The 19,100-nt window shown below is 47.4% G+C and overlaps 1 protein-coding gene across 20 annotated transcripts in view; it reads right to left on the reverse strand.

Moving 5' to 3' along the window:
* Positions 1-19,100, reverse strand: part of Slc2a9 (solute carrier family 2 member 9) — a 205,138-nt gene that overhangs the window by 181,392 nt on the left and 4,646 nt on the right. For 2 of the 20 annotated variants that reach the window (XM_087187356.1, XM_087187351.1), the window contains exon 1: positions 1,505-1,661. The exons of the other annotated variants lie outside the window; for them this stretch is intronic. The gene's annotated coding sequence lies outside the window, so the exon portion shown is untranslated. Of the gene's footprint in view, positions 1-1,504; positions 1,662-19,100 lie in introns of those variants that run through there. 20 annotated transcript variants of the gene reach the window in all.

Consider the following 19,100-nt stretch of genomic DNA (forward strand, 5'->3'; position numbering starts at 1 on the left):
CACCTCTGATCTACTCCCCGACCAAAGGAAGTGCCGCTGAGTCAGCAGGCTCCACTGCTCAGGGGAGCTGCCCTGGCTTCACACAGGGAAAGGACAGGATGAGGTGAGTTCCCTGTGTGATGCCCATGTAAATGGCCACGACCCACAGGCCAGCACAGTGGCCGCGGATGGCCCGGCAGGCACAGGCAAGGTCCTGTCCGTTTGCACGGCTTGGTGTTTCCCTGGGGAACCCTAAACTCCCTCAAGTGAAGCTCTAAGGCTTCAATAGAACAATAAATAAATAAAACAAAATAAAATGCATAAAATAAACAAACACAAGCTCCGTGCATGGCGAAAACTCAAAAAATGGCAGCTCCCTGTCTTTCCTACCCAAAGTGACAGTGTGAACATCGAGGCAGCCCCAGATTTGAGCACTGCTGGTGCCCCGGTGAGGCAGTGCCAGTTCCTAAAGAGCAGCAAGCCACTGTACCCATCCGACATAGCCATCTGCCCCAGCCCCCTGGATACCCATCTGCCCCATGGGCAGCCCATGGCCACTCCGCCAGGCCTCCCCACCAGGCAGCAGCCACAGGGTGAGTGGCCAGGTCAGTGCCTGGGCAATCTCATTGGCTCCCAGCCTGGCTGTCCCTGGATCAAGTACTTAGGTAATTACCTCTGTTATCTCTGCTGCTGGCAGTGACCAAACCCTGAATCTGACACTCTGCTGGGGTGGAGAGGAGAAACTTATCCACACAGCCAGCCACAGAGGTTGGCCTGGCACCCAGATACCATAGGCTGTGCTTGGTGCAAGCACAAAGGCAAAGAAGGGAAGTAGCCAGCGTCAGTATATCACCAAAGGCAGGACCTGTTGGAAATGGACTTTTCTCCCTCCCCCGGCTGGGTCGGCTGGAGTCCACCCTTCACTGAAGTGACTCAAGTCACTGCCTGTGCTGTCCCTCTAACATGCTGGCACTGAGCAAAGTCAGGGGCCTCCAACAAGCTGCAGGTGGGAGAATGGAGAACCCCACAATATACCTAGGCCCTGAGTGCTCTAGCGCCCTAATACTGGCCTTGACTCTTCTCATGTTCAGGGTTGTCTGTGTGATGCTAGCATGGATTGAAAGCTAAAACAAGAAACTGAAAATGAATGTGAAAAATAGGGAAGGTTTGAAATAGAGCTTCCAAAGGAGGAGAAGAGGGAGGGGAAGGAAGAGGAGGGGGAGGGAGGGAGGGAGGGAGAGAGAGAAGGAGAGAGAGAGACAGGGAAAGGAAGGGAGAAGAGAGGAGAGAGAGGATCCGATTACAGGACGCTGGAATAATAACCGTAGCCATGATTCCTCCTAATCAACTTCCTTTCATGTTAACATTTGTCAGACACCACAATAAACACTTTCTGTGCATCTCCTCACTTAGCCTTCCCCAGAATCCTGTGAAGCTGATTTTCAAGTCCCTGTTCCAGCTGCTCTGTTAGCCTCGGTCACTGTTGAAATCCTCCCCAAAGCAGACTGAGTCTATAAAAACTCACCTGAGCCCTGGACTTCCCCAGCCCATTCCAGTCTAAAGAGCAAGCAGAATACGCCTTATAAATAGACGGCCTCCCATCAGAGTCAGATGGAAACCCGGGGAACGTGAGACAAACTTGTGACGTTGGATACGTGGCGCCTCGGCAAAGTGGAAACGAGGGCTGGTGGCCTGAAGGTCATGTGCTGTAGAGCAAATGACACTCTGCCCTTGGACCTGCCACTCCACGGCGAGTGCCTGGTAAATATTTTCTGCTTTATGATCATTGGGAAATCTCTGTCATCACTTTACTTTCTGTTTGCTATGTGTTCTTAAATGTTATGGCAGCCCCCACTATGTACCCAACACAGGTATTGAGAAGGCTGCAAAGGAAGGTGAGCTGTTCCTTCCACCCAGCGATTCACAGTGTAGTGGAAAGAATGAGCCAACAGAAGGGCAACGCCTTTAGCCAACACCGCCTCACACCAGGCACCTGTGGCACATACCCGAAAATTTGACCGCTTGCCCCAAATATTATGTTTGTGAGTGAGAATTGAGGTTTAAAGCAAATCCGCCTGCTGTCTCCTCTCTGTTTCCCACTCCTGTCCTTGCAGCCCTCATCAGGGGCAGCCCCTTATCAGGATAGGCCTCCATGGGGGCCGTGTTTCTTTGTTTATTTCACCAGTCCGAGACCAAGGGTCTTCGGTTTGGAGCACTCTCCCGTTTGTGGGTCTGGGGGACCCACAGCAATTCCCTCCAGCAATGACCCTGTTTCTCTTCAGAATCAACCATTTCTCCTTCTGTTGTCTCCTTGCAGGCTGTAGGGGGAAATGTCTTAGCATTTCCCATTAAAAAAAGAAAACTAAGATATTGGCAAAGAAAATGGGAATCTCGGATATTACTGTCATGAATATGGAATGGCTTAGCCTCTGCTGAAAACAGTCTGGCAATTCCTCAAACAGTAGACATAGGAGGACCCCATGACCCCATCTATTCCACTCAGAGGTATACATCCAAGAGAGTTGAAAGCACGTGTTGAAAAGCTTGTGTAGGGATGTTCCTAGCAGCATTATACACAATAGCTCAATGGTAGAAACAGCCCCAGTGTCCACCATGGGATAAGAAGATAAACAACATACGGTCAGTGCACACATGGAATAGTATTTGGCCATAAAAAGTGGTGCCATACTGGCAAATGCTACAATATGGATGCACTGTGGGAACATTACACGAAGTGCAAGAAGCCAGTCAGAAAAAGCCTCCCCCGCCACCCCGTATGATTTTGTTCATATGAAATGCCCAGAGCTAGCAAACCAGAGCCAGAAGCAGATTAGTGGTCAGGGCGAGTGGAGTAAGAAATGGGGGCAACTGATGTACTGTGTAACCAGCTGCCCTTTGGAGGAAAGAAAAGGTTTGGGAAGTGGATAGAAGCAATGGTTGTACAGCACTTGAACGTGCTACGTGCCCGGGAGATCTTCACTTTGGCATGGTTAATTTGTACTGTATGACTTCGCCTCAGGACAAACAAGCACAACTTCATTTGACACAACAGCCTCCTGTTACCACCCCATTTTCTTCTGCTTCCTGTTACAGTGAAAGGATCCCAAAGAGAGCGTATCGTCCCCACTGGGCAACTTCCTGCCCTTGCAGCTCTGCCGATGGGGTTTTGACCCGATGTGCTACTAGAATGTGTCTTGCCGAGGACACCAGTGATCTGCATCCCTCCACAGTGAGCACCTTCAGTTCCTACACCCAGAAAACCTTTCCCAGCATCCTGCAAGCCTGCCTTATTCAGGTCCTTCCGGTCATCCCAGGCACGCCTCTCACCTCCCTGCTGAGCCAAACCACCCCATTCAGGGGCGCCTCCCCCTCCCCTCCCCCTTCCCAGGCCCTCCTCTTCCTCTTCCTCTTCCTCCTTCTCTCTGTTCTGCTCATGGGAGCTGCCTGGTAGGAACCTGGCCGCAGCCTTAGGTTGCCGGAGCTCATCTCCACAACCTTTTCTTCCCAGGCAGACTCAGCACATGGTCAAGATGTCGAAGCTTTGTGGTCCAGACCTGGTTACCCTGGGTTTTCCTTGACCCAGTGCCCAGTGCAACCCTGGAGGGACCAAGCACAGAAGGCGGGGAGGGTGCCTATTTCCATCCAGTACGGGGATAAGGAGCACCTGCTTCGAGCAGGCCCAGGCGGGGTGCAGGGAGGAGAGGGGCCCAGGAGAGGGGTGTGTGGGCAGCCGGCAGTGGGGACCTCTGGTGTGGGGAAGGCTGGATGAGCATCCTCAGGGTGGCCTGGCCCCTGCACCCCTCCAGGGTCAGGACGCCCATCACCCGCCCCGCAATCCCAGGAAGGCACTGTTGTCGGGGGAGCTGAGGGGGAGGCTGGCTGTGTGTGCAGGAGCACAGGGGCGTCAGCAGCTGCTCTGTGCATCGAGGGAAGGAGGGCTTCCTGGAGGGCGTGGAGGCCCGCACTCGCATTGCCCTCACGGAAGGAAGGCGCCCTTCTCCTAGGGGAGCTGGGAGCAGGCTCTCACTGCAGGTTCCCAGAAGACCTCACAGCTCACTGCTGGCTCCCCATCACTTTACTTCTAGCAGGCCAATCCCAGGGCTCATTGTGGTCCACTCCTGTCCCACGCCTCTGGCTTCCTCTCATGGCCCCGTCCTCCCCCTCTTCCTGGCCTTCCCCATTCTCCTCTGGGGACCCTGCCTGCTCATCTGCTCCTCTCTGCACCCGCTCATGGAAAGTCCACCAGCCCGGGCCTCTGGCTGTTTGCTGACCACCCCACGTTTATGTCCCCAGCCCAGACTTGTGTCCCATCTTCCCAGCCAGCTCTCAGGACATCATGGCTCAGAGGATCACTGGTCAAACAAGGCCGAAGAAGCCACTCAGCTGGCTGCTGGCAGAGCCAGGACTTGAGGACAGGCCTCCGTCCAAGCCACGGTTCCTCCCGTGCGGTACCCAGCACTCTGCTTGGGGGAATCACAAGTATTTCATACGCGGTGTCCACAGCCAGTCACCCTGTCCCCTCCACGTGTTCCTGCGCCCTGTCCCCCTTGAGGGAAATGACGTCACCACGGCACCTGCTTCTGCCCACTGTGCTCCTCCATCGCAGGCTGGGCCTAGTGCTTTCTCTGCTCAGGAGCCTTCAGGAACCAACCCCCCACAACCCAGGCCATGTCCTCCATTTCCACCCAGCTTTACAGCCCACACTCTGTCTTCACACCCACACCAGTCCCACCTCTCTGCCGGGCCGCAGGGATGTTAATCATCTGTCAGTTTCTCATCTCCTCTGCTGAACACCTGGCCAGATGGGTCACAGTCGGTGCTGTCTCTCCCCTGGCTTCCCGACTCCAGCCTGCTCCGCCTCAGCCTGTGGCCCTGGGGGTTGGCCCGGGGATGGTGCCGTGGTCATGGACCACTCTGCAGCTGGCCTGCAGCCCTCCAGGAGGACAGGAGCATAGAGAGGAGGAGGGCGCAGCTGTCTTCCCTGGCCCTCCTCACCGCAGCCCGGCAGCTCTGACAACAGCTTTGTCTCCCCAGGCACAGCCCCCAGCGGCTCCGCACTCTGTCCCCCTCCTGCCTTTTAGCACGATGGCTCCTCAGCATCACAGGGTTTGTCTGTCCCTCATCTGTTCCCCCTTCCTCTAAGTCTTCCCTTCAGTCAGGTCCCACGGTTCAAACCTTGAGAGTCTATTCTCACCCTCCTTCAGCACCTGAAAATCCATTTTAAATTATTAAATTAGCAGGACGAAGATGGAAGGGAATTGATAGGCCAAGTAAGGGAATGAACAGAAGGGGCAAGTGCCTTGCGTATCTGAAGGGAAGAATGAGCTAAGTGATGGGTTGGCTCTCGGGTGCTAAGGGGGTAACTGAAAGGGACCTGTGGGTTACTTTGCCCCTCCTCTGCTGTGGTCCCACCTTGAGGATGAAGATCCCAGGGCCTCCTCCCAGCCAGGTGAGTGACATTTCTGAGGTCTCCTTCACCTTGGAGTCCCACCCCACCTCCATGGCCTGGTCCATCTTCCCAGCCCAGCCCCACAAGCTCTGAGATTGTCAGGGTCACTCTCAGCCCCGAGGCAGCTGAGTTCTTTGTCCTTCTCAGGCAGAAACCCCAGGGCCCAGGCTCCTGCAGCCAGGTGGGAGCTGAGTGGGCACCCTGGTAGGAGAGTCACGCCCAGCTAGGCAGGGCCACCATCTGCAGGCTCTTCTGGGTGGCCTGTGGTGTGATGTCCAGGAAGCCCACAGTCATTTCTGTTACACCCAGTGAGAGAGAACCAACCAGAGACTCATATTAAATCCACACAGGAGTTTATTACGAGCCGAGCATCAGAGTCCAGCCTTGACTGGGGGGAGATTAACATATTTTATACACCTTTGAGGCCAGCAGTTTCTAGGCCCCCCTATGGGATAGGACTAGTAAAGCAAGCAAAAGGTACAGAAGCAGAATATCCTGCTGTTAGAACATTTGTAAAACAACAGTTGATTAATTGTTGTTTCTAAGAGACTCTAATGGGAGGTTTCTAAGCTTCTTCCTTTTGAGTTCATCTAAAGGGCAGGCAGGTGGGTCGTTCAGCAGCAATATGGAGTCTGTCTTGCTAACTAGGGTCCTTCAATTTCCGTGACTTTGTGACGACTCTTCCACAGGTGAGTTTGGAGGGGGCGCCTACAAGATGGGCAGTTGCTCTTCTGGCTTGGGCCAGGGCGAGGAGACGGGAGAAACAAAGAAAGCAGCATGACTCTGCTGAGTATTGGCTGTTGCTATCTGGGCAGAGCTCACAAATTGTCCAGCCCTTGTTGATTCTCACAATGTTTGTAATAAAGAAAAAATGAGAGTTATAATTACAAACACTGAGAGGTGCCAAAGTTTGGGTTCCACCTCTTGCAAATGGCGAGAGCCTGTACACATTTTCTTGAACTGAATCTTACTTTCCTCACCTATAAAGCTGTAAACTGAAAGATACATAACTTCTACACTTTGTATCCACAGAGAGAAGACACACATTAAACTGTCCTATTGCACACAGTCCTGATGTAGAATAAACCTGTAAACCAGTTCATCGTTCTGAGATAGCTCTGCTTCCAGGTGCTGCTTGGCTCTTACCCTACACACATGTAATGCCATGTGGTGGCTTTGACCTCTGCTTACACCCCACTATCCTGCATTTTCCTGTTTCTATTTGTTATGGTTTGTGTTTAGAGGTCCCCCAAAGCTTCATGTAGTCACAGGTAGGACATTTTCAGAGGTGGCTGCATCTACAATGTGTGTTACTAGGACTGATTCATGGTGCAGTGGTAGGCTCAAGGGCACTAGGATTAATGGTGTGAGTGCTGCCTGCCTTAAGTAGCCTGGATAAGATAAAAGGGGCAGAAAGACAGTTAAAGTCCCTTGTTGCTTTGCTGCCTTCTGCCTGCCATGAACTGTTTCTTCTCTGTGATCCACCCTGCCTCAGAGCCAGCTGATTATGGACTGAAACTGCTACAAACCATGAGCTGAATAAACCTTTCATCCCTTAACTTTGGGCATTGGGTATTTTGTCTTAGTAATGAGAAAAGTGACCAAGACACTACTCCAACATGTTTCCCTCAGCAGTGGCATGATCCTAAATGGCTGCTTCATGATATCCCATCCCTTGGGAGATCATGTTTCATTTAGCCAGCTGGTCAGGTAGGTTGCTTCCTTTTTCCAGTATTACAATGGGCTGTGCAATAAGCAACTCTGGGTACACACACCTCCATCACTCCAATTCTCTCCTTAGGAGAAATTTCCAGAAATGAGACTACGGTCCAAAGGCCAGGCAAAAAACCCTGTGATGCTCACTCCTAAATCTTGTGATGAATGGTGATGGTTCCTGCTCCAAAACACTTCTGCAGATTTTCCCCACAGGAGTTTGAGTGAGGCTGCAGCACCTGCTCTCTCCTGGCTTGACAAGGAGCTGCCACCTGAGCCTCCCGGCTTCTTTTTTCTTTCCACTCTGTGTCCTGAAGCATTCTTTTGTTGAGGGGACAAAGCTGATTTTTAAGTTGTTCACTCTTTTTTTATTCATTCAATGCTTAATTCTCAATTCTCACTTTATGCAACCTTCATTCTTTTTTAAAAAGCTACCTGTGAGATAGGAATTACATATCATCCAGTGGACCCATTGGAGCATATGATTCAGGGAGTTTAGTGAAGTTGTAGTCATGCAGTCATGGCTGTTGTCTGATTTGGGAACAATGTCATGGTCACCCAAGGAACCTCATGCCCATTTGCAGTTACTGCCTCTCTCCATCCCTGGCAACCAGGGATCTAGCTTCTGCCTCTTCAGACTCTAGATTTGCTTTGGAACATTTCATAAAAATGGGATCATGTACTTTGTGATCCTTTGTGTATGGCTTCTTTCCCTTGGCATTGTGTTTCTGATGCTCACCCTGTCGTATCAACCTTCTCCTTTATGGCCTTTTTCATGTGGTCACCAAGACACTGTGCTCTTTTGCCCTCCTTCTCTGGCTGCTCCCCCTCAGAATGCTCAGCCTGGGGTGGGACCAGCGAGGTGCGTGCCTCAGAAGCAGAGTCAGTGGGGCACTGAAAACTCCATTCTCAAGATACTTGATATTTGATGCAAATTTTTAAAAATCAAAATGAATGCCAAAAACAAAAAACCAAGCCCAAGATTTAAGGACTTACCATTTTAGATGAAAATGGGCCCAATGGGGCTGGGATTAGGAGTCAGGTGAAATGCATCTTATAGAGGAGGAGTCAATCTTGAGATAGGAGCTGAAAACAATCCAGAGAGTCGCGGCCTCTCTCTGGCTGCTCTGCTGCCCCTTCCTAAGGCTTCCCCCTTCTCAGTCCCTCACGTGGTCTTGTACTTGTGGGGGGTGAGAGGTGCTGCCTTCTTACAGGTGAGGCCGGTGTGTGAGCAGAGCCAGACCTGAGTCAACTTCCTCTCTCTATGGCTTCTTCTCTTAGAATAGAATTCAATGAAAGGATCTACAGCGTCACGGCCCAGGACTTGAAGACAGACAGAATGCTCATTTCTGAGTCTCTCAGTGTCGAGGGTGACATCAAACAATGTGGTGAATGTTTAAATTTGCAAAGAATTCACTACAGTAAAAAACACTGCCATTCAACCCCTTTAAAATACTTCCATTCATTTCAAACACACTTATCCCGTTGTTCTTGCCACTTTTTGCAGCAGCCTTGGAAGTCCTCTTTATTTTCTTTTTGTTGTTTTGTTTTTCGAGTCAGGGTCTCCCTTTGCAGCCCAGGCTGACCTTGAACTCATGCTGATTCTCCTGCCTCGGCCTCCCGAGTGCTGGGATAACAGGTGTGAGCCACCATGCCTGGCTGGAAGTCCTCTTTCACGAGTGTCTTTCGTTGTGCTTTTGGGTCTGCCTCCCTGGCCTGAATCAACTCAAAATGTTTATGGCAATTTCTGTCAAATAAAAACATTACATTGTGTCCTCATCCACCTTTATTCACTCAATCTGGTACCATGCAACTTCTGGCTCTTCTCCAATGTCAAATTAATCACGAAAGGGAAATGTTTTCAATCATTTCAGGACATGAAGGCAGCCACTAGAGTGCAACTTAAGATCCCCAGGAAAGAGACTTCTAGAACTGCTGCAGAAGGTGATAAGAACAATGCGGTAAAAGTGCTTGAAGTGAGAGGGAGTACTTGAGGGGGATTAAGGGCTATGTGTGACATGTATGCACTCACAGCTTTGCGGATGACGAGCGGAGGTGGGTGAGTGGGTGATGGCTAGATGACCACTCATCAGCGACAAACAGCAGGTGGCACAGCAAGAAATGAGGGGCAAGAGGGAACCAGGAGTCAAGCAGGAGCCATTTCCTTCCAGACTCGCAATTTCCCATGTTGGTGTCCCTTTCTTGTTCCTCTCATCCTCTTCCTCCCGCTCTGTCTCCATGAATGCTGCCATCAAATACCCTAAACATCCCTCTAGGTGCTAGGCGGCACGTAGCTTGTCCTCATCATCCCCACCTTCTTCCTGCTCCTGGATCCTCTTGTCCATGAAATCTTAACTCAGAAGTTGTCTCTAGTTAGTCCTTGCCTTGGTTTGGATCTTGAATGTCCACCAACACCCATGTGTTAAGGCTTTGTCTCCAGGATTGTGACATTGAAGTTTGCAGAAATTTTAGGATGTAGAGCCTACTAGGAGGTCTTTAGGCCACTCACGGGTGAGCTCTTGAAGGAGACTGTGGGACCCTGGTCCCTTCCTTGTTCTCCCCTTTTTGCTTCCTGTCCACATGGACATGTGCACCCACCATTGGTGTACTGTGCTACCACAGGCCCAAAAGCAATGGTGCCAGCTAACCATGGACTGAAACCTCCAAAGCTGTAAGCCAAAATAACCCTTTTTATAAGTTGGTTATCTCAGTTATGTGGTCAGTAAGGAAACAGCTACTAATAGCCCTCTGCATCCCCATTGGTCCAGGCCCTGTCCTCTCCCCGCTGGACATCAGTCGCCTGGTCTCCTAGGAGCCAGTGTCCATCTACCAGTCAATTTTCCATGCATTCCTGGTGCAGTTTCTCTCAGAGGCGGGTGATGATAATGATACTTCACCTCTCTGCTCAAAAGCCTTACCTGCTGTTCTGTTCAGATCTGCATGTCCCTGCAAAGCCTCAGGTGCTCAGAGGTGGGGCTTTTGAAAGCTCCGTGTGCTACTAGGAGGCGGGGCCTGGTGTCCCCAGGCAGTCCCTGGGCAGATGACCTGGAAGGGTCCATCTCCCCTCCCAGCTCCTCTCTTCACTCACTACTTCCTGGCTGCCATGAGGTGAGCAGCTCTCCTCCACCAGGCCCCTCTGCCATGCTGATCTGCCTAAAGCTGGTCAACCATGCAGGACTGAAAGTTCTAAAGCATGAGCCACACTAAGCCTCTCCTCCTCTAAGGTACTGGCGGCAGGTATTATCCCTCACCCCCATCCCGCGGCTGCTCAAGCCCACTCGCTCTGAACTTGCCTGTGCAGCCTCTGGGGCAGCTCCAGGTGGAATTCGCAAGAGCTCTGCGGTCTAGATAACATCATTCCAGCACCTGTGCCAGGCCCCAAGCTGACGCCAGCCAAGGGGAACCAACGTCCCCGGCTTCTGTTTTCAGAAACTGATATTGATCAGCATTTACCTGGGACTGTTTGAGCAACACTTCAGAAGCCCTTAGTGAGTAATGCCAGGCAAAGTGGCCGGAAGGGAAGCTGAAGCTGCTTTCCTGGGCCACTCCTCGCCTCTCATGGAGAAAACCCACCTCTGTTGCCTGCCTGGGCAAGTGCTGTCTGCGTAAGCCCAGTTGCTCCTGGGATACCAAGCAAACAGCATTCAGAGAGGTCTGATAACTTGCCTGAGGCCACACAGCCAGGAATCAGGCAGAAGTGTGCCCACCCCGAAGCCCTGTGCCCTCCATCCTTTCCCATTCCCAGCTGCCCCGAGACAGAAGAAACTGAAATGCACCTGCTGTGCTCTCTCCACTGCCAGCCGGACCCACAGAGCTAGAAGTTCTTCTCAATTTCAGGGAATTCTATTGTTAAGTGCCGAGGGGTGGGGGACACTGGGGCTCTCCCAAGCAGCCAAGCTCCTGTGAGAATCTGAGGAGGAAGAACATGAACCCTCTGGCCAGTACCCCTGGAGTCCACTCTGTGGGTCCAGAGCCTTCTGGAGCTTTCTACACAGCAAGCACCTTGCAGGACCTACAGTGTCCATTGTCCAGCATCACCCTTCTGGCAGTGAAAAGGAAGCCAAGTGGTCTCACCTTTTGGACTTGAGTGGAAGGGAGCCAAGTCCCCCCTCCAAGCAGCACTCACTGAAAGCACTGTGCTTGGTGGCATCGGGGCCTCTGGCTTTCCAGCCAGGTGCTATGCGCTGGAGAAGTGAAGCACTGGCCATTTTCTCTTCCTCGAGTCTCAGCCCCTTAGTCCACATTCCCAGGCTCATTCGCTAAGGTAACACTCAGCAAGCCCAGTGTCTCTGCCCTGGTTTTTGGTGAAACATCTGCTGGGATTTTTCTAGCATTGAAAACCAGCCTCATTGTTCCAACCACAGAAACTGGAAAAAGGAGAAAGAGGGAATCGACTGAGACCTGGTAGATAAGGAGAATGGGAGCACAGGATCACCCAGAAGGCTGGAGCATTTGCAGGTGGCTGGATAATTGGAGTAATGACCATTAGTGATATGCCACTTTCCTCTGCCAAGAACAGAGTCCTCCATTCATAACAGCCTCAAAGCAATGGCTGTGTGAATGAGCACCGTGGCTTGTAATCATGGTGTCCATTTTACTAATGGGGCAGCCAGAGTGGTTGGTGAATAAACCAATGATTTTGAACCAGCCGTTAAAGTCAGAAAGGAAATACGAAGAATCATTCACAATATTTCCCAGGAAAGTGTTTGGTTTTGCTTTCTCCTAAGTTTGGGGGTGGTGTTCCCTATTTTTTCTAATCATGGAAACTTACTATTTTATACTAAAAATTAAACTTTGTTTTAAAATAAAATGCTTAAATGATTTGTGGCTTTTTTTTTTTTTTTTTGGTACTGGGGATTGAACTTGGGTCCTTGAACTTGCGAGGGAGGTGGCGGAACCACTGAGCTAAATCCCCGGCCAATTTGTGGCTTTTGAGTTACCTTTCAGTTCTACACACATTAGCTCACACTCTATTTTGCTCTACAGTTTTTCTGAAGACAGGCTGATGATTTTACTTGGCATGACATGTTCAGATATGCTCTGTTAATATGTAATTTTGAATACTAAAAAATACCAAAAAATTGAATAAACCAGAATACATGGGTAAATTCATGGAACCATATAACCTACCAAGAGTGAATCATAAAGAAATGGAAAATATGAGCACACTTGTAATTAACTAGTAAGGAGACTGAAACTAATTCAAAAACTCCCAACAGTGGGAAGTCTAGAACTAAATAAATTCCCCAGATAACTCTAGCAAACATTTAAAGAAGAATTAACACCAGTTCTTCTCAAACTCTTCCAAAGAATCAGAGGAAAGGACACACCTATAGTTACTGTATGAGTCCAGAATTACCCGACAAAGATACACAGTACCAGACAAAGATGTAACAGTGCAGGCAACTAAAGATCACTATCCCTGATGAACAATAGCACAGAAATCCTAAACAAAATAGTAGCAAACCAAATGCAACAACACATTAAAAGGGTCGCACTTCATGACCACGTGGGATTTGTATCTGGAATGCAAAGATAGTTGAACTTGTGAAAATCAACCAATAGGACAAAAATCATGAGATCATCTCAAGAGATACAAAAAAGCCATTTGACAACATGTATACATCTTTTATTTTAAAAAATTAGAAATAGAAGGAAATTACCACAACATGATAAAAGTGATATATTAAAAGCCCACAACTACCATCATTCTGTAGGACTAGAAGGACATAGAAAAAACACAGGGCAAAACCCAATGACAAACATTGTAAAATCATCACATGCTTATCTGTGTACTGTGTGCTTGAAAAAAAGTGTCCTACTGTATCCTTTATGAAAGTGGTACTTGCATTTACTGTATGCTGATCTTGTCACCTTCCCAGAAACAAAGGCTAAGAGCCTGATTGGTTCAGCCCACACCAACCAACAAAACAGTTTGCCCCTGTCAGTGCATCTCACGCTCACTGGGCATCCTGAGCAGGATGCTCCCTATCTTGCAGCCCACTCTGCTGCTAAGATAGCTTCTCTTCTGGTTGCTCTGCATTTGCCACACTCTAAATGAGCTTCCACTTTGCTCTATACCAGTCTTGACTCTCCCATTTTCCGATAAGAGCCTCACTCCTTCATCCATGAGTGGAATGAGGATGAGGACCAAGAGAGACAAGAAGGGTCATTATGGGGGACCCCTGGCCCCCGAGACCCCTGCCTGACACCACAATACTCAATGGAGAAACATTGAAAGCTTTTCTTCTAAGATCAGGAACAAACCAAGGGTAACCCCTCTCCCCACTGCTTTCAACACAGTAACAGAGATCTCTGCTAAAGTGACAAGACAAGAAAAACTGTTATGGAAATCTCGGAAAGAAATACACAGAGACACAAAATTCGGATAAAATAATAAAATTTCTTCTCGCGAGCAGACAGGAATGCCAGAAACCAGCCTGGTCAATATCTGTGCCCTCTTTGTTCAGTGTTTCCCTTTTTATATCCCTTTTAGCCATTATCTCATCCCTAGTGGTTTTTGATATGTAAATACAATTCCAGTTCCTATTTACAAGTCACAGACACAAGATAGGCCATATACATCATAAATTCACCCTGGCATGGTAACTTTGTTAGGTTAATGAAGTTACTGGTTAGAGTCAGATAATCTTCACCTTAAACAAGGAGTTAAAGGAAAAGCAAATCTTAAAAGAACACATTACTTATTTTGCTTCTACAACTACCTTAATATTCAATCTATTAAGTTATCTAAAACTCTTCCGTATCAAAACAAGTAAAACTCTGGGAGGCTGAGGCAGAAGGGCTGGAGACTTGTCCAGCCTTGGCAATTTAACACTTAGTGAGAACTTGTCTCAAAAGAAAAGAAAAGAAAAGAAAGAGAAAAAAGACAAAGGAGCTGGAAAAGAACATTGTATCTGTTCACAGATGATATGATCTTACATGTGGAACTCCCAAAGGATTCCATCTAAAAAAACTTTTAGAATAAAGGAATTCACCAAAGCTTCAGGATACAAAATCTACACTCAAAAATCAGTTGTGTTCCCATGTTGACAATGACCAGTCCAAAAATGAAATTAAGAAAACAATCCCAATTATGATAGCATTGCAAAGGATAAAATACTTAGGAATAAATTTAACCAAGGTGGTGAGAGACTTGAATACTGCAAACTACCAAAGATTGCTAAAATATATTAAAGAAGACAGAAAGGAATGGAGACTATCTCATGCTCCTGGGTTACTTTGTTAAAATGGCCAAACTGTCCAAAGCAATGTACAGATTTACTGCTATCCTTGTCAAAATTCCAGTTGTACTTTCAGCAGAAATAGGAAAATGCATATTAAATGTTCCATGAAATCACAAGGAAGACTGAATAGCCAAAATGATCTTCAAAAAGAACAAAGTTGGGTGCCTCACACTCCCTGATTTTAAAACATATTGTAAAACAACAGTAACAAAGACAAAGTGGCAATGGCAGATAGATAGATAGATAGATAGATAGATAGATAGATAGATAGATAGACAGACAGACGGATGGATGGATGGACATATGGATAGGCAGACCAATGAAACAGAAAAGAGGACAAAGCAAACCCTTCCACACATGGCCAAATTATTTCCCACAAGGAGAAGGGAGGGAAGGGAAAGTCCTTCAACATGTGGTGTTGGGAAAACTGGGTATCTACATGGAAAAGAATGAAGTTGGACTCTTCCCTCATAGCACATACAAGAATTATCTCAAAATTGGTTAACAATCCAAATATATGGCCTTAAACCATAGAGCTTCTAAAAAATAGAGAGAAAGCTTCAGAACATTGAATTTGGCAATGATTTCTTGTATATTGTGCCAAGAGCATGGGAAACAAAACACAAAATGACAAATGAGAGAGAATACATTAAACCCCAAATGTCTGTGCATCAGAAGAGTCACAGAGTGAAAGGTACCTTACAGAACAACAGAAAATAATTGCAAGGTGTATCTGATAGGTCAATATTCAGAATACATAAGAAATTTCTGCAACTCAAAGACAACAAAAATGTAATATTAAAATAGGCAAAAGACTTCAATAGACACTTTTTCAAAGAAGATAACAGGTTGCTAGTAAGCACACAAAAAGATGCTCAAAGCTGGGCATGGTGGTGACCACCTGTAATCTCAGCACTATGATAGGCTGAGGCAGGAGGACTGCAAGATCCAACCCAGCCTGGGCAATTTAGGGACTTAATGAGATCCTGGGTCAAAATGAAGAAGAAAGTGCTGGAGATGTAGCTCAGTTAGAAGATTCTGAATTTAATCCCTAGTACAGCAAGTCCTCAACTTACCAATATTCAAGTTGCGAACTTTCACATAAATGAACAGACCTCGCATTACAAACATTTGCAGATGCAAACAGATAGATAGCAGAAGTAGCCCATGTGTCTGCCAGGCATTGTCACAGTTGTGCTGCTGTGCACGCGCTGTCCAGTGTGTGAGTGTGCAGCAGTACAGCACAGTTGTGACTTTGTGTGTGTGTGTCTGACAGCTTTTTACTGTTTTACATTGTATATTTGCATCAAAGGTGTATAAGACTCACTTTGGCGGACTGATGAATGAATCCGACTTAGAACGCTCTCCTGGAACGGAACTTGTTTGTAAGTCAGGGACTTACTGTACCAATAAATAAATAAATAAATAAATAATAAAAAGTTCCTCCAATCCTTAGGGAAATGCAAATTAAAACCACAATGTGACATCATCTCACACCATCGGGATGGCCACTATAGAAAGAATAGAAAATGGGTAGTGTTGGTAAAGATATGGAGAAGTTAAACCCCTATCCACTGTTGGTGGGAATGTAAAATATTGGGGCTATTATTGGAGACAGCATGTAAATTCCTCAAAACATTAAAAATTGGCCATATAATATAGCAGTCTCACTTAGTTAATTTAATGCAGTATATCAAGGAGATATTTGCACACCCATGTTCATCACAGGATTATTCACAATAGCTAAGAGGTAGAAGCAACCTGCATGTGGATCGGCTAATTAATGGATAAAGAAAACATGGTATATAAGTAAAAATGGAATATCATGCAGCCTTTAAAAAGAAGGAAATCTGGGGCCAGGGATTTAGCTCAGTGGTTCCACTGCCTGCCTCGCAAGTGCAAGGACCTGAGTTCGATCCCTGGTACCACACACAAAAAATAAATAAATAAAAAGAGGGAAATCTGGGCCAGGGAGGTAGCTCAGTGGCACGACACCTGCCTATCAATCATGAATCCCTCAGTTCAATCCCCTATATAAAAGAAAAAAGGAGGAGGAGGAGGAGAAGAAGAGGAGGAGGAGGAAGAAAATTCTGTCACATACTACAGCATGAATGGTCATCAAAGAAGTTAGGCTAAGAACAATGATCTAATCACAAAAAGGCAAATACTGTCTTTCACTCATATAAATTTCACTCATTTAAATTATCTAAATCATAACAAGTAAAAAAGTGATCCACAAAGGATGAGGGAAGAGGAAAGGGGGAATTGGGGCCTAGAGCAGTGGTGACAAATCTGTGGGACGTGTTTTATTGTGTTTTTCTGTTAAGACAAAAGATGTTAATGTAGGAGTTGTTTTCTCTAAACTAAAACCTCAGTATTCAGGTTTAATTGCAGTGCTGACCCTTGGGTGTTGAGTTGCAGTTTGGGCACTCAGTCTCTAAAAGGCTCGCCACCACTGGTCTAGAAGATGCCCAGTTTCAGCACTGCAAGATCAGAAAGGTTTTGAAATCTATAACAAAGCAACGTGGACATACTCAAAACTAGTGAATTTCACACATCGAAGTGGTTAAGAAGATAAATTTAATGTCATACATTTATATCATAATAAAGAAGAGTGGAAGAAATGAGGATATCTCTTTAAGAGCTAGTTATATACAAAGGCAACTGCGTTCTGTCTTTGGGCAGGAATGTGGCAAAATCCAAGCGAGGACCATTGAGTGAAGGAGCGGTGACATGTTCCCACCTCTCAGTAATAATTAACACATTCTGTGTTGCTGCCTCCAAGAGTGGCATTTAATTTATGACTCAGAAGCCTCCTATGCTTGTGGCATAACTACTTTTGTTTGGAATTGTTCCAGGTAGAAGAATGCTGATGTATCAGAATCTTCCAGTTCAGGATGGCTCTACCTTGAACCTGCCCCCTGATGTCTGTTTGAAGTTCTTGCTGTCTCAAGACCAGCAAGAGAGTAATAGTGACCCATCCACTATAGGAAGCAATATTTGCCATGCTTTTCTCTTCTAGAAGTCTCTTTTTCATACATGATGATTTAATCATTGTTTAATTTTCCTTACAACATGATAAACTATGATGCTGAGGGTGTATGTTTATTAAGGGTTCCACTGTCTCCTCAAAGCAATGAGTCCTACATTCAGTCCCCTTGAGTGAATTCAGTACCTTCCTTGTAAATAGGGTCCCTACAGAGGTAATCAGGTTAAGGGAAAGCCCTCAGGGTGGGCCCTAACCCAGTATGCTGGAGGGTTCATGTGATGACAGAGGAGGAGGCTGGAGTAGGCAGCTGTAAGCCAAAGGAGGCCAACTGTGTCAGGCAGCTTTCCATCACTGCAACAAATACCCGAGGGAAGCCACCTTATGGAGAGAAAATGTTTCTCTTGGCTCACCATTTTGGAGCTGTAGTCCATGCTGCTTTTGTGCCTGTGTCAAGATGGCATAGCATGGCGGAGCGTGTGGCCAAACTGTTTGTCTCATGGCCAGGCTGTGAGAGAGAGGAAGAGGAGCCAGGTGCAACATCCTCTTCCTGGCCTTTCCCAGTGATGGGATGTCTTCCCACCAGGCCCCGCCTCTTAAAGTTCCGTCCCCTCCCAGTAGTGCCACCCATGGGCTGAGGACCATCGGCCTTTGGGAAGACATAACCAGACCACAGGACCAAGCACCCACAGGCACCACCACACCCTACAGATGCTGGTACAGGCCAGGAAGGGTTCTACCCAGGGTCTCCTCCCAGAGGGTGCAGGGTCCTGCTCGCATCTTGGTTTTGGACTTCTGGCCTCCCGAACTGTGAGAGAAATTTGTACTTCTGCTGTTTTAAGCCACTTGGCTAAGTGTTCTTTTGCCACGAGAGCCCCAGAAAATTATGAATGTTCACTTTCTGCCTGCTCCATCTGTGACTGGTCCCCTGAACTTCTCCCAAGTCCACCAGCCCTCACTGTTCTCACCCTCTGAGTCAGCCCCCAGATTTTAAGTCAGTGTCCATGCCAATATCCTAAACTCCTTCTGTGTAGTTTTCTTGTAGAGTCCCAAACCTGGGTGGCCCCAACTCTCCTCTCTCTCTTCTGCCTTGAGGTTGCTTCTGAATGCTATGTGCTACTATTTGAATTGGTTGGAAGAGGAATGAACCCAGTGTGAGTGGGCTTTGGCCACTGAGTTGAAGGTTTGAATAAAAAAATCACCCAAACAATCCTTCCCACATAAGGAGCTCCCGTGGCCAGACTGCTCGTGAGCTAAGAAATTATTGGTTCATTCCTTGCCTTTGGACTTGAACTGAAACATCAGCTTTTCCTGGGTCTTGAGGCTCCCGGTCCTCAGGTGGGAACCCCCTATTCTCAGGCCTTTGGACTCGGACTAGAACTACACCGTTCACTCTCCTGGGCCTCCAAGTCAGCTACCTGTAGATCTTGGACTTGTCACCCTCTGTGATCATAGGAACAAGCTTTTTAAAATAAATCTATGTATACACAAGGTGTGATTAAAACATGCACGAACGCTCAAATTTTTAAAAGACACATTGCCATGAATTCTCCTCAAAACATCCCGCCTTGCTTCGTATGGACATCTCCCATCATTCTTGCCATTTTCTGAAGCCATCTAGAATTCCTTTTCCATGAGTGCCTTTAGTTGCACTGCTGTGGCTGCCTCAATGTCCAGAGTTTATTCAAAATGTTTACCTTTCATGGCCATTTTTACTTTGGGGAAG

The sequence above is a fragment of the Heterocephalus glaber genome, unplaced genomic scaffold (assembly GCF_053883595.1).
Source record: "Heterocephalus glaber isolate CG9 unplaced genomic scaffold, H.glaber_assembly_v1.0 deba00001509, whole genome shotgun sequence".
NCBI lineage: Eukaryota > Metazoa > Chordata > Mammalia > Rodentia > Bathyergidae > Heterocephalus > Heterocephalus glaber.